The sequence below is a fragment of the Perca flavescens genome, chromosome 13 (assembly GCF_004354835.1).
Source record: "Perca flavescens isolate YP-PL-M2 chromosome 13, PFLA_1.0, whole genome shotgun sequence".
In the NCBI taxonomy this organism is placed as follows: Eukaryota; Metazoa; Chordata; class Actinopteri; order Perciformes; family Percidae; genus Perca; species Perca flavescens.
In genome coordinates, this window is record NC_041343.1 from 12,614,818 (window position 1) to 12,628,235 (window position 13,418).

A 13,418-nucleotide genomic window follows, 5' to 3' on the forward strand; every position below is an offset into this window, starting at 1 on the left:
ATTGAGAAATTTCACAAAAACAAACACACACACTCTGTGGTATGAGACATCGAGACACTGGTCTTTCCAGACAGTATAATACAGATACAAAGCCTGTGACTTCAGCACCAGAGACCGGTGTCTACTAAACCTATCTGACTACGAGATATTAAATGTTCTTAGTAGCATTGTTGCATTTTACACTGTTGCATTTTTACTCTTTACAGTAACAGCTCAGCGTTGTGGCAAAAGGCTATAGTTTACAAGACCAGGCAATTTCTGCAGAATTGCAGTCTTTGCTTTAACACCTGAACTGCACGCATTTGAGCTTTAACTACACTTAAAATGTCTCTGCGTCATTGTTCTTCCAAATCTGACATCTACAGTGTTACCAGGACACACATGTTCACACTGAATAAAAGGGCATTCAGCAACCATTTCAAATCTATAATCTGAATGTGAAATGAGACTAAGGTATAAGTCACAGACGTACACAGTTGCTTTTTCTCATTTGTTCAAGCTGTTAATTTGACCACAGACATCAAGAATGATTTCATTTGTCAATTTTTAAAAATGACACTGAAAGAAACTCAATGTATTATAATCTATTGCATCAATAAACGTGTTCTTTCTGCTAATTTTGCAACCCATCCAGATAATCCTTTGTATCAGCAGGAATGGGACAATACACTGTCATCCTGAATTAGTTGACTTTACTAGAAATTTGCGTGCATTAGTAAAATAATTTTTTCTGGAGTCATGTTGTCTAAGATACGCATGTTAAGTCAACACATTAGGCTACTTCTCACTACTATGAAAGTAATTTGCTAACATAAAAATGATTTTTTTCTTTGTGACAATCTATTTTGAAGAACAAGGTATTGAACACATTTGTTCCAAAGTATATAGCAGGGAAAACAAGCAACTTAAAAATTGAAATTTCCCAATGTGCTGTGCTGAAAAGGGACCTTCCCCCTAGAGAACGCAGTTACTGATTTCTAATCTGTAAATTACACGCTGTCACTGCCCAGAAGCCATCAGTCCCCACCCGGGTCTCGGTCATGGTGCAACAATGAATGCAGGTAAACTTGAACATTAAATCAACCATACAAAACTAAAACCCATGCATAAATGCACACCCAACATTAACAGAACAATAATAAAACACACTTTAACTAGGACAGAAACCGTTCAGAACATATATTTTGTTTCCCATGAGCCTTTGCATCACAGAACAGTTCAAATGACCCCGCCCCTCCCATACAGAAACTTAACATCCTTAGTTATCCCTGCTTAATATGATCTGTGCACTGCATACTTAGGCTGATTATTACAAACAACTAATGTGATTTAGTAATGAATATGTTTTTTTTAACAAAACATGTAAGAATAAGTAGTGACCACTAAAAAGTTTAATTGCAACTAAATCTGGGTTTACAGTTTTAACGTCCTCTTTCCCCAAAATACAAAGGTGTGCATTTTGTTGACCTCTCAGACGATGGGGTCGTTTGTATCTGCTGTATCGAAGCTAATTTTATGTACAACCCCTGAGTGTAGACTGTTTATATAAATACAGTATCTTTCAAATTCATACAATGGTGTAAGCACAGTAAGCCTTGCAGTGAAACAGTTCTTAGAAACTGTATGCCAACATGAGCAGTCTTGTCACTGACATTTTGCTTTTTCATTTCAAAATCTTACATCTAATTTATTCTTCAAATAAAGCAAACTTTTTAAAAAGTTTTTTATTGCTTTATAATAACTAATTTTATTTGATTTGTTCAGACTTGGTGAAAGAAATGTAGAGAGGGATATGAGCTAATGAAGTCTTAACACCTAAACATGTCAAAAAAGGTCTATGTTGTACCAAAGTCAAAGATGACATTAATTTTACCTGAAAATGAGGTCTACTGTTTAGTAATTCAACACGCAGTGTTTCAAAATTCTAAGTTCAAATATCAAATATCAAATATCAAGGAACTGCAGGTCAGTCATTTTAGCAGGTCTATAGTATACAGGTCACTTTTATCAGCATAATCAAATCACACTCCTAGTTGCTGGAAACTTTCACATATTGCACATTTATTCAAGGAACTGAACACAAACATTGTGATGAAAAACATTTTTTTTTTATCATAAATCATTATTTTAAAATCCCCTATTTCAACTTACTTGGGTCATTTAAAAACACAAAAAGTATATTATTGGACAAACAATATTATTGGAAATGACTTGGTGCACAAAGTCAAATCAAATGGCTTGTTAAAAATAAAGACAGTTTTTCGGAAAATCTTTACGACCAAAAGGTACAAGAAAGCATTAATTTTTAGAGCTATTGTGGTAATAGTAGTCTGTTTTGATTTCACAGGGCTCATATGGAAAACTCGGAATACTTTAGCACAGTATCCCCTTTTCTATGCAGGCCTGTCTCCCTTCACCTGAGGCTAATCATCCTGCTATCATTTATTGGCAAAACACCATGCATTCATTAGTTATGGTTGTCCTCAGGCAGCTTTTATAACAAATTATGTTCAATGCCTATTCAACCATAAATAGTAAGGGTGGGGGGAAAAATCGATACAGCATAGTATCGCGATATTTTCCATGGCAATTTTGTTTTGATACACAGACACCAAGTATCAATCTTTTATTATATAGGTGTTGGTCAGTTTGTCTGCTTGACAATCCCATTTTGCAGCAATACAATTGAAGTGAGATGAGCAAACAGAGAAATGTATCTTTCTAGATAAAACAGATGTTGACAAAGTTTCCTTTTGGGGACATAGTTTGAAATTGGGAAAAATCGGAAGTTGGAAAAAAGGTGTATCGCAGAACATTGCAATGTGTTTTAATATCGCAATAATATCATATCTTGACATAAGTATCGTGATGATACCGTACTGTGAGGCCTCTGGTGATTCCCACCCTTAATAAATGGCTGCAGTAGAGCCATGTGTTAGCTGGTCAGTTGAGTTAGGTTTCCATTCATTTCCATAAGGTGTGTCATGGCATGACCTCACTATGTTAATGTAGCTTTGGCCATGGATAAGACAACTCAAAGAGTGAGAGAGTTTTAAGATGGTGCTAATACATACTTATATTGTACAATAAAATGAATGGAATCCATTATAACAGTTAAAACAAGACAAGCCATATTAGCAGCTTTGTAAGGCACAGCAGTGCTTTGAGCTAAATGCTAATGTCAGCATGCTAACATGCTAAAAATGACGTACATGCTGATGTTAAGCAGGTGTAATGTTTACCATGTTCCCCATCTTAACACGACATACAACCGTCTGTAAAATGAGGGTTATATATCATATTTACAGTCATTGCATACAACTGAGGCTGGTTGGAATGTTATTAGTTTTGCAGGTATTTGGTTATAAACCAAAGTATTGAAAAAAATACAGTATATTCCGTCATGGTTTGCTAAATAAGCTGTGATGCAAAGTTATTTGTGCAGTAGTAAAGGGCTAAACACTGTCTTTTCAAGTCAGACTGCAAACTCTGGGTCACTTTGGTGGAGTAAAGCAACTGAGCCAATAGAGGAATGATGGCAAATGTCTAACTACAATGTGCCTATTTTTTAAAGAAAAGTATTTGGAATTTCTTTCACCTTCTGTAAGAGAAAAATACATTTAACTGTTTACTATTTGAGCATTTAAAGGTAAAGAGTTTTCTTTCTGGCTTTGTAAATGCACAGTATGTTACAAAATAAGAGTTTAAATATGTGATCAAGCCTTAAAAGTTTGTTTTGACAGTAGCAGCCTAAGTAAAAATGAATCTCTCTTTTCCAAGTTTTCTCCATTTGACAGATATATAAACACCTTCCCCTTTTGCCAAACTTTGCTCAGATTGTCTCATGACCTTACATTCAACCTTGGCACTCAAAATGTAAAAGTCAATAATACAGTATTTTGTTCAATACGTAAATGTACTGTGTTTTATTGAAATGGACCAAATGACCAAATATAGTTATGCATTAGAAGGAAGAGTTGTGGAAAAAGTCCAACAAGAGCAGTCCAAAATCTAATAGCAACCCCATCTGTTGTCCTATACTGGACATACTTTACCCAAAATCCTCTCCTCAAGCTAAAATATTGTCCTTATTAAGTATCATTGCATGAGCTATGACTGAACATAATGATATTCAGCCAGTCACTGAAAAAGTAATTATGTGAGCTCAATTATGTTTTTATTTGAATGACTTTATTAGCAGCAGGCAGGGAACAAGTAATCCTCCTTCAACCATGTTTCTACCTCAATTAACAGTCTCCTCCAAAAGGATGCTTGGCTCCTCCAAGCACAAGTCAGAGTGACATTGAGAGTGCAACATTTACAATGAACGGGGTCACACTGAACCACTGAGTACAAAGGTCCTTAAGTAGTTTGCTTTTCTGCAACATGAATGTATATGGCAAATTATTTGTGTTTCAGTCAACCGTTGTTTAAATAATGGGGAAAAAAGACAAAGTATCTCGCCAATCACATTCAACACATTTTACTGGAGCTTGAGTTAATCCTTGGCCAGGGTGTTTTGCAGTATGGACATGAGGAGGGTGAACCTGTGCCTCTAACTCAGCGTTTCTCAAATCGGGATACTTACTGCAAGGGGTACGTGAGATTTCTTTTTTTTTTTTTTTTTTTCAAATGTATATAAAATAAAATGTAAAAAGAAAAATAGTGGTCATGCTTAGTTCCAAATGATTATACTATAGTAATGAATGACTTTATTGATGGATCCTGTTAGGCTCAAATTCAAGACAAAAAAATCTCCCATTGTTTCAGGTTGAGAGTTCTATTTACTTTAAAATCAATGCTATGAAAAAGTGCATGCTCATGAAGCAGCCATTCTTTTCAAAACCTGTAATGCACAGTTGAAGGCATCATCGTAGCCATTTCACCTAAACAGAACATTTTCTGAGAAAAATCAAGAATGGTTTATGTCTCTGTATTTGAGACTGACAGAAAAACAACATGTGTCATTTGTCCAAACACTTAGAACATCCTGTGTTCACATCTGGACATATTAAGTCAAAGGCAACTGGACTTGCTTACGAATCTTGAAGACCTGCCATTCATAGTGGGGGAGGTGGGTCCATGTTGTGCGCCTCTCAAGTCTGTTGACTTAGTACAGTAATAGTAGTCATTGAAATATTATGTCAGATAGAGACAATTTGATGAGATTTCTTTCTTTATTTCTGTTGTTTCAGCAGAGTTTTTGGGAGGAAATGTACAAGAGTAAGAACCTGCATGGTGGTAGGAGCTCTTCTCATGCTCCTTTATCTCCATGAAGATTCTACAACTGACTACAAAACCGTCCGCCACCACCTGGATGTGAGAAAGGATGGCAGTCAAACAAAGACACCAACCACAAATACGTCCTACTCCTGGCCAAGATGCGAACAAAACATGCCTGCTGTCAACATCACACTTCACCTCCCTTCCTGGTCATATAAAACACTTTCTCTACTATATAGACTGCCGACATTTCCCCATGCAACTAGATATTCCTGAAAAATGTGGAGGAGCTGATGGATCCGCAGAAGTCTACTAGTCATCAGAAGCTCCCCTGGGAATCACGATCGCTGAGAGATGCTGCGCAAAGCCTGGGCTAACGAGAGGTTACACAATGGTGTTTGGATCCGAAGGATCTTCATCTCAGGAATGACGGGCGCTGGTTTTGAGAAAGAGAGACTGAAAAAAGTCAATAATGGAAACAAACACCTCTTTACTGGCCATTTGATTCAGAATGTTGGGCCTATTCGATTGCCTCAGAAAAAGTATTTTATTCCAGTTCAGGTGGAGGAGTCAGACTTAGTATATCCTTCCTACTGTGGTGGGGCCTTCCTTTTGTCTGGCAACTCATGTAAAGTATATTTAAAACATGGCAGTATAGGTATTACAGTGACTGCTTTTCAATCTAGTAAAAGAAAAAAACACAGAGGTCCCGACAGATTTGATGCTCCATGCAGTTTTAACACAGATAACCCTTTGCAGTATCTTTATAATGTCGGTTATCTGAGTCTGCTGCTCCGTGATGGGTAATTCACACTCCTAAAACCTTTCTCTGCAAAGTTAAAAATAGTTTATTTTTGTGCCATTGCAAATCTGTGATCTGAACTGCTCTCTCAACACCCTCCCGCATCAAAGAAGGTCTTTGAGTCTGTGTTATGGCAGTATTGATGATCATACATGTTGTATATTTGAACTTTGTTTTGCCGTAAAGAATAAATGTCTCGACAAACTGAACATGTTAGCATCGGATTGTTCTTTATGTAATAATCTGTGTTTTTTGTATCTGTCCGTATTCAAATAAACAACAAATAAATAAATAAAAATTGCTTTGTGTATTGTGTTCAATATCAGACTCTTTAATGTGAAACTGGCCTCATGTTAGCAACAAATTCAAAGAATAGAGCTTTACCACCACTTACTGGTAGAATTACAGCAACAAATGCATGACTTAAGACAGCAAAGAAGACAGGAAATATAGAAGATATCCAGAAAAGCTAGTGGCATTTTGAAACAAAATACTATTTATGATTTTTAACACTTTCCTAAACACAGCTGTCACAATTGATCACATATTACCTGAATTACTTCCCTCACTATAATTGAGAATAAGTGTGAATCCACCAGATACAGAGAGAATTTTGGAGTCTGCATTAAAACTTGTAATAAAAAAATGGGTGATAGACACTAACTGTATGTCTGAGACAGAAGACAGTGACACTTTTTTTTCTGCAATTCACACTGACATCAGATGGTATTGCAAAAAAACAGGAAACAGAATCGCAGTAGCACAATGTAATGCACAATTTGGCAGCCTTATTAGAGAGTCTTAGCTCTTGTGCAATGAAGTCAACTGACTATTTTGAAGAAAATGCACTAATTGTTGATGTCTGTACTGTGTTTAATGGATAATAAAAAAATATATAAAGCATCCTTTTAGAGACTCAGAGTTATTCAGATGGCTATAAAACATTTGTTGAAGTCCTGCGTCAGGCCAATGTTAATTTAAGAACATTTCCAACAGCCTTGGAGATTAGACAAGACTCAGTTACAGTGTACAGTACGACTTGACATTTGGAAAACCTTCAAAAAAAGTTATCTGAAAATCAATGTGAGCAACATGATAATGGTTTGGGCTGCAGAGCTAAACTATTTAAAAAATGTTATTCTCAAAATACTTTAATTGGAATTAAACAAACGGCCAAATGGCCAGAAATCAGTCAATTAATGTAAGTGTATGTCGGAGTGCCTCAAAAACTAGATATGCAGCTATGCCTGAAGCTGTGCAGACAAAACACAACTGCACATTATCCACATCTCAAACCCACGAGGCAGATGGAAGGATGGATGCTTTCATTTTTGCAGCAAAGGCAAAATGACTTGCAGCTAGTGTTAGCAGCCTCCCAATGCAATGAGGCACATAGAAGTAATATGTGTCATGCAATTTAGTCAGTGGTGGAATGTAACCAAGAGCATTTACTTACAGTACTGTACTTAAATACAAATGGGAGGTACTTTACTTGAGTCTTTTTTTTTCATGCCACTTTCTACTTCTACTCCGCTACATTTCAGAAAGAAACTTAATTAATCTGACAGCTTTAGTTACTAGTTACTAGTTACAAATCAAGATTTTTTATAAAATCTGTGTGATGTTTTATTATACGTACATTTAAATACCCAACAATATGACGGCTTACCAGTACATCTGAAATGATTAGCGATTAAAGGTGCAGTAGGTAAGACTTTCTGTCATAGTTGCTGAAACTATAGTTCATCTGAACAGCTCCCTGTTCAGATGAACCAATCAAGGCCAGGGGGGGTGTCAATCACTGCTCATGCATATGCATTCATTGTCCCTTGTGAGGGGAGGGGCTTAGGAGACCGTTTTGGGCTTTAGCTGAAAGGGGGGAGGGACTGAGGAAGTTGTCGATGTTAACATTTTTTGGCTAAGTCCTGGATCTTCACAAATCCTACCTATTTGATCGTTGAAGTTTCTAAAATGCGAGGATTTTTCTGCATTGAGTACTTTTAATACTTTAAGTACATTTTCCTGATGATACTTACATACTTTTACTTAAGTAACATTTTCAATGCAGAACTTTTACTTGTAACAGAGTATGTCTACAGTGTGGTATTAGTACTTTTACTTAAGTAAAGGATCTAAATACTTCTTCCACCACTGAATTTAGTGCTTTTACTTTTATGACAATGAAGCCTCACTGGGAGTTAGAAACAGGAAGAACTTAGTCATATACATTTGTTCTTACACATACAGGCAATTCAGCACTTCCTCACAGGAACAGGAAATGCAAAGTGGACTGATAAGTGTCGTCAGTTGGATGATAAGTTTCTGCAGCACTTCCAGCAGCTTTAGAACATAAGTAAAACCCTTGAGACATCACAGATCGGCCTGTAAAAATTGCACCTCATTCATCTTTATTATACACGGTTGATGCATTTTGGCAGATCGTGTTATCACACATAAATTGCCCTCAAAAGATTCAGAGGACACGTTAGGCCTTGTATATTTTATTGGGTTATTATCTTCCCCTCTGCATGTCGCCCAAGTCAAAGTCTGATCACTTTTTGAAGTGAAATTTCAAAGTCATGTTTCTGCATGTTGGCAGGGAAAGAACACTTCCGTTAAGTTTAAATAAAACAATTTATTAAAATAAATGTGAGAAATGAGGCCAATACCTAAAGAGATGTGGAGTCTCATAAGAGGCTGGTCATCCCTTCAGTCTTGTAGATACCGATCATTTTCTCCAGTAGGATTTGCTCTTACACAAGACGTGTGTAAAGCCATATATAATATGATAAAATACATTTGGCGTCCATTTTAATGTTTTCCTATCTGGCAACAGATCATTATCAAACTCGGACCTCACATTTAGGTTGTTCTCAACATTTTTCATTACCTTAGTGACCAAAAATTTTCATAACCTTATTAACCAACATTTTTTATAACCTCCGTATCCCTCTGGAAGCAAATTGCTTCAAAACATTTTCAAAAACAGATAAAATGATCCAAGAACACATAACAAACATACCAAATGATGGAATTTCAGAGCGGCTTTACCTGGCCAGACAATTACAATATGTTGCGTTATATATTTGGCTGAGATGAGTAGTGACAGTTCTATAAGCCTAGAAATAAAGAGACTGAAAAACTTATTTTTTCAAAAATTGGGGTTGGCTTTTTTGGCCAATTAAATCTATTAACATACCTGCATTATTCAAACATCTCTATGAAGCCTTTGCTGGTTCGTTAATTACACTTATTTGGAATCTCATTGGATAAAATAATAATAATTTGCATGACAATAATTTAAGTGTGACAGTTAAACGGATAATACAATAACTAAGCATGTGTCTCTACTATTACCACTTTAACCACATTCAACCTTGTTCCTTTTCTATATACTCAAAAGTTTCACAAAAAAAGGGTTCCGAGCCCGTTGCCATGGTGTGGTAGAATCATAGAAATGACAATAAAATAAAATGTTATTTCTATGGGTAGATTACCCTGTGGAGCAGGCTGGTCAGTCTGTGGAGTAACCCAGGATGGGTTATATTTGTAGACAAGTGACACCTCACTTGGGGTATTTGACAAACTGACACTCGGTGATACAGAGTGTCCAACTCAGCTTGTCAAATACACTAAGTGGGGGGCCTGATCTCGCAACATTAAAGATGGCTCTGTGGAATAAATGAACAAGACACTGGTAGCGGTCCAACCCAACATTAACAAAGAAATCAAAAAAACATGCACACATTTCCCATTTTTCATTAAGATGTTGTCTTTGGTATACACAACATTTTAGAAAGTTGTTCCCAATCTGTTACCTGAGTGATCAGTTCTGTTGAAGTCGAAGCAGACGAGTCCGATTGCAACGCTCCCCTTTCTCTCGCAATGATGACACTGTGCACAAGACACTTCGTTTGACCATTGAGCTTTGAAGCTGCAAAGAGGAAGTCAAAACAAGGAAGATAACTGCAAAGCTAGTTCTCAGGAAATATGTGGAAATAAAGTGTCAACATGTCATGGTTGTGAAATGCAGTTGAAGGTTTTAGTGGCTCACAGCTTTAGAGATAATGGTTTGCAGAGAATTCAACAGTTGCATGTGTTCTTACTATTGTGCTCAGAACGTGCGTATGGAACTGTATGTACATATATAGGTTTATAATATTCAAAATCAAGGAATCCCTTGTGAGATTTAATTAATGACAATTTCAGATCAGATAGTGTAGAGTATAGATGGTATTTTATGGGAAGGAACTGAAGAATAGAGTTAAAAATTTAGTATAAACTCAAATTAGGGGTATGGTCTGTTGTATTATTCTGTATCACATTATTCTTGATACAGTACCTCCATTAATGGTAATGTCAGTTGTATTTTTCTTTCATTTTGGACCATGTCTCTTCATGCGTCACTGGCCATCATCTGCTCCTTCCTGCTTCAAGCACAAGTGTCAGCGTTTAGTCTACACTGCTGATTGGTGGTCTGATCAGTTGACCCCCCCTGTGCAGGAACGCTACAAGGATCTGGGCAAAAAAAAGGAGTATCACCTGCACCAAATGCCTTCCCATGGTATAAAACATTGCTTTACTTTGACAAAGAGCACCCAACAGCTTCCTGTCAGTCTACGTAACCAGCCCACCCAGCACACAGTCCATGCCATGATTTCATAATGTCTGGACTCCTAAACGTCCAAGTAACACCTCACACTTTTTATTGCCACACTATTTTTTTGCAAGGACCAGAATGTACTCTGCACAGAGCTGTGTAACTTCCTCATGTTACTTTGGAATAATGCACTACGAATCACTCACTGGACTTCCCTCTGCAGCCACAACTGCGCACACAAAGTGACTAAACATTGAATATATTGCATACCCACTGTTCAGAGTGGACTGTTGTTCTGGTAGATGCTCAGCTCAGTCAATGTACTGTACCTGTGTGTACCAGGCTAATAAAAATGTTCCATCAATCTCTTTGCAGCAGCATGCAAGGGAGGAAACATCAAGGCCACAGGGAATACAGGGAAGAGAAAGGCTGGCTGTGGTGACCCCAGATAGTTTGGAGTAGGGAGGGGAGGACTAAACTGAATTTGATCTTAGATTACAACTCCCACCACAGTTGCGGTGCTGAGTGCCGTATGGGAAGCAACTGTGATGCAGCATCTCCCCCTCATCACATCGATGTTTAACATCATGCACTTTAGAAGCTCCTATGACGAATATTTATAATGATTCTTGTCCAAATGCCTCAATTCTCAGCCAATCAGGGACAATACAGTACAGCTCTGTATGTGAATCCCTTTCACTAAATGCTAAGGTCTACAATGCAGATAGTAGCATAGCAGCAGCACACAGTACATACCATCTACATGTGTAAAGGGAAGTGAATACACCTGGAAGGTGTAGGCTATAGTATAGTATATTATATTATATTATATTATATTATATTATAGTATAGTATAGTATAGTATTAAGCTGAAAAATGTGGCGGCACGTTACTGGGCTGAAACAAGCAACCAACAAAAAGATGAGGATGATTCAAAGAAAAGGAAAAGAGAGTAAAATATTATATTTATATATATATATATATATATATATATTCTTAAAAAGTTCAAGAAAGATCTTGTGCATTTCCTGTATTTCATCTTTATGAGGCCAACAAAAATATATAAATTGCTTTTAAATCCACTAGCCACATTGGCTGGTGGCCAAAAAAGTTAACTTTAGGCCCTGATAATATAGTATAGTATAGTATACTATATTATTGTATAGTATTGTATTGTAGATTATGCTGCTAAAATGCTGCCATTTCAAGAGGATATATCAGTGGGTTATATGGAAGATATTTTTTTAAATAACTTTTAGTTTTTCTAATGCTGCACTGCAGCACTACGTTTGCTTTAACATTTCACAGTCCATATACAACATCCACAAAAATCCACAATGTTATCCTGAATTAGTCGACTTTACTAGAAATTTGAGTGGAAACCTGTTGCCTTAAACTATTTAAGTTTTTACACAAGGTGAAAGTTGTGTTAACATGCTTAAGTTAAGTTAAACATGCAAAGAAACATAACACATTTTAAACATTAGGCTACTTATCACCACTAAAGAAATAATTCTCTGATTTAAGATAAGAATAATGTATTCAATACATTTGTTCCTAAAAAAAACAGAAAAGCAATAATCATAAAACATTAAAGTTCTCCAATGCATTGTGCTGCATGGAAAGTTTCACTCCAGTTACTTGTTTCCAGTCTGTGTATAAAATCTGTGTGACCCACTTGATAGTCTTATCAAACATTATTTTAATGTTAAATACTGATCATTTGTAAGTCTGACATCTTCAAACAAAATGGCTTTTAGCAATATCTGCCCTTTTAAAAATACTTTCTGTTCCCTCCCAAACTGTACAATCTTGTAAATTTGTGAGTTACCAGTAGTGTGTAAGGGTTAAGTATTCCAGTCATTAGACAAAACCCTGGTTTGGTAACATTCAGAACAAGATATTTGGCAATTTGAGAATAAGGTATTATAGCAAAGGACTCGAAGGGCAATGGGATATAGTAACAACCTGAAGAAGGATGAACCGAGGAAAGCTTTTTACAGAGACCCTGAGTCATTGTGTATGTGGAACATGCGGGTAGATACTGTGAGTTTTGTTCAGACAGTAACACTTGTCGCAGCTTATCTGTAAGTGGCAGTTCAGAGTGTGAACCATTTCAACACCCATTTCAGGCCACTAATACCACAAATAATGGGGAAGTGGAAGATGAAAAAAGCACCACCGCCCTTCGGTGTTGAGAAAGTCATGGTTGATTTTCATCCAGTCGTTTGACAACAATTAACTGAATTTCCTCTTACAAAAAAAGCAGATCATTCTTATGACTACCTTACTACCATATATTTGGTGAAATATTTAGAAGTATGAAGCTACCATGAATAATTGAATTGTGTCATATGCTGGCCACATACTGTAAAAAAAGAATCAGTTTCACTTCTTTTTCATTTAATAAACTAATGACAAATGATAGCTGCTCCCAGATACATGGGTTTTAAATCGCAAAACAAACAGAGAGTCTCTCATTTGCTTGCCTGTCAGTCCTGAGTTTAATATATATTAGAGTTTTGGGTTTAGACCTGAATGCTCCAGGTAGGATTTCAAAAATGCAACAAATATGGAGTCTTGGAAAGACAAAACAAGTCCAGGGTGCTCAGGAAGTTGTTTGAGGGTGCTCTTTGGGGTCGGGAATTCAGGCAATCTTCTTCAAAATTAAAAAGCCTTTATTTTACTGGCTATTTCACAGTATAAAATTTAATATATATATATTGTAAAATATGGAGTCTTTTTCCAAGTGAGAAAAAACAACTGTAGGAGATATTTTAGTGCATAATGTTT

The 13,418-nt window shown here is 36.5% G+C and overlaps 1 pseudogene; it reads left to right on the plus strand.

The window, feature by feature from the left end:
• Positions 1 to 5,329: 5,329 nt before the first annotated feature.
• LOC114567011 (N-acetyllactosaminide beta-1,3-N-acetylglucosaminyltransferase 3-like) lies at positions 5,330 to 9,555 on the plus strand (annotated as a pseudogene).
• Positions 9,556 to 13,418: the final 3,863 nt, after the last annotated feature.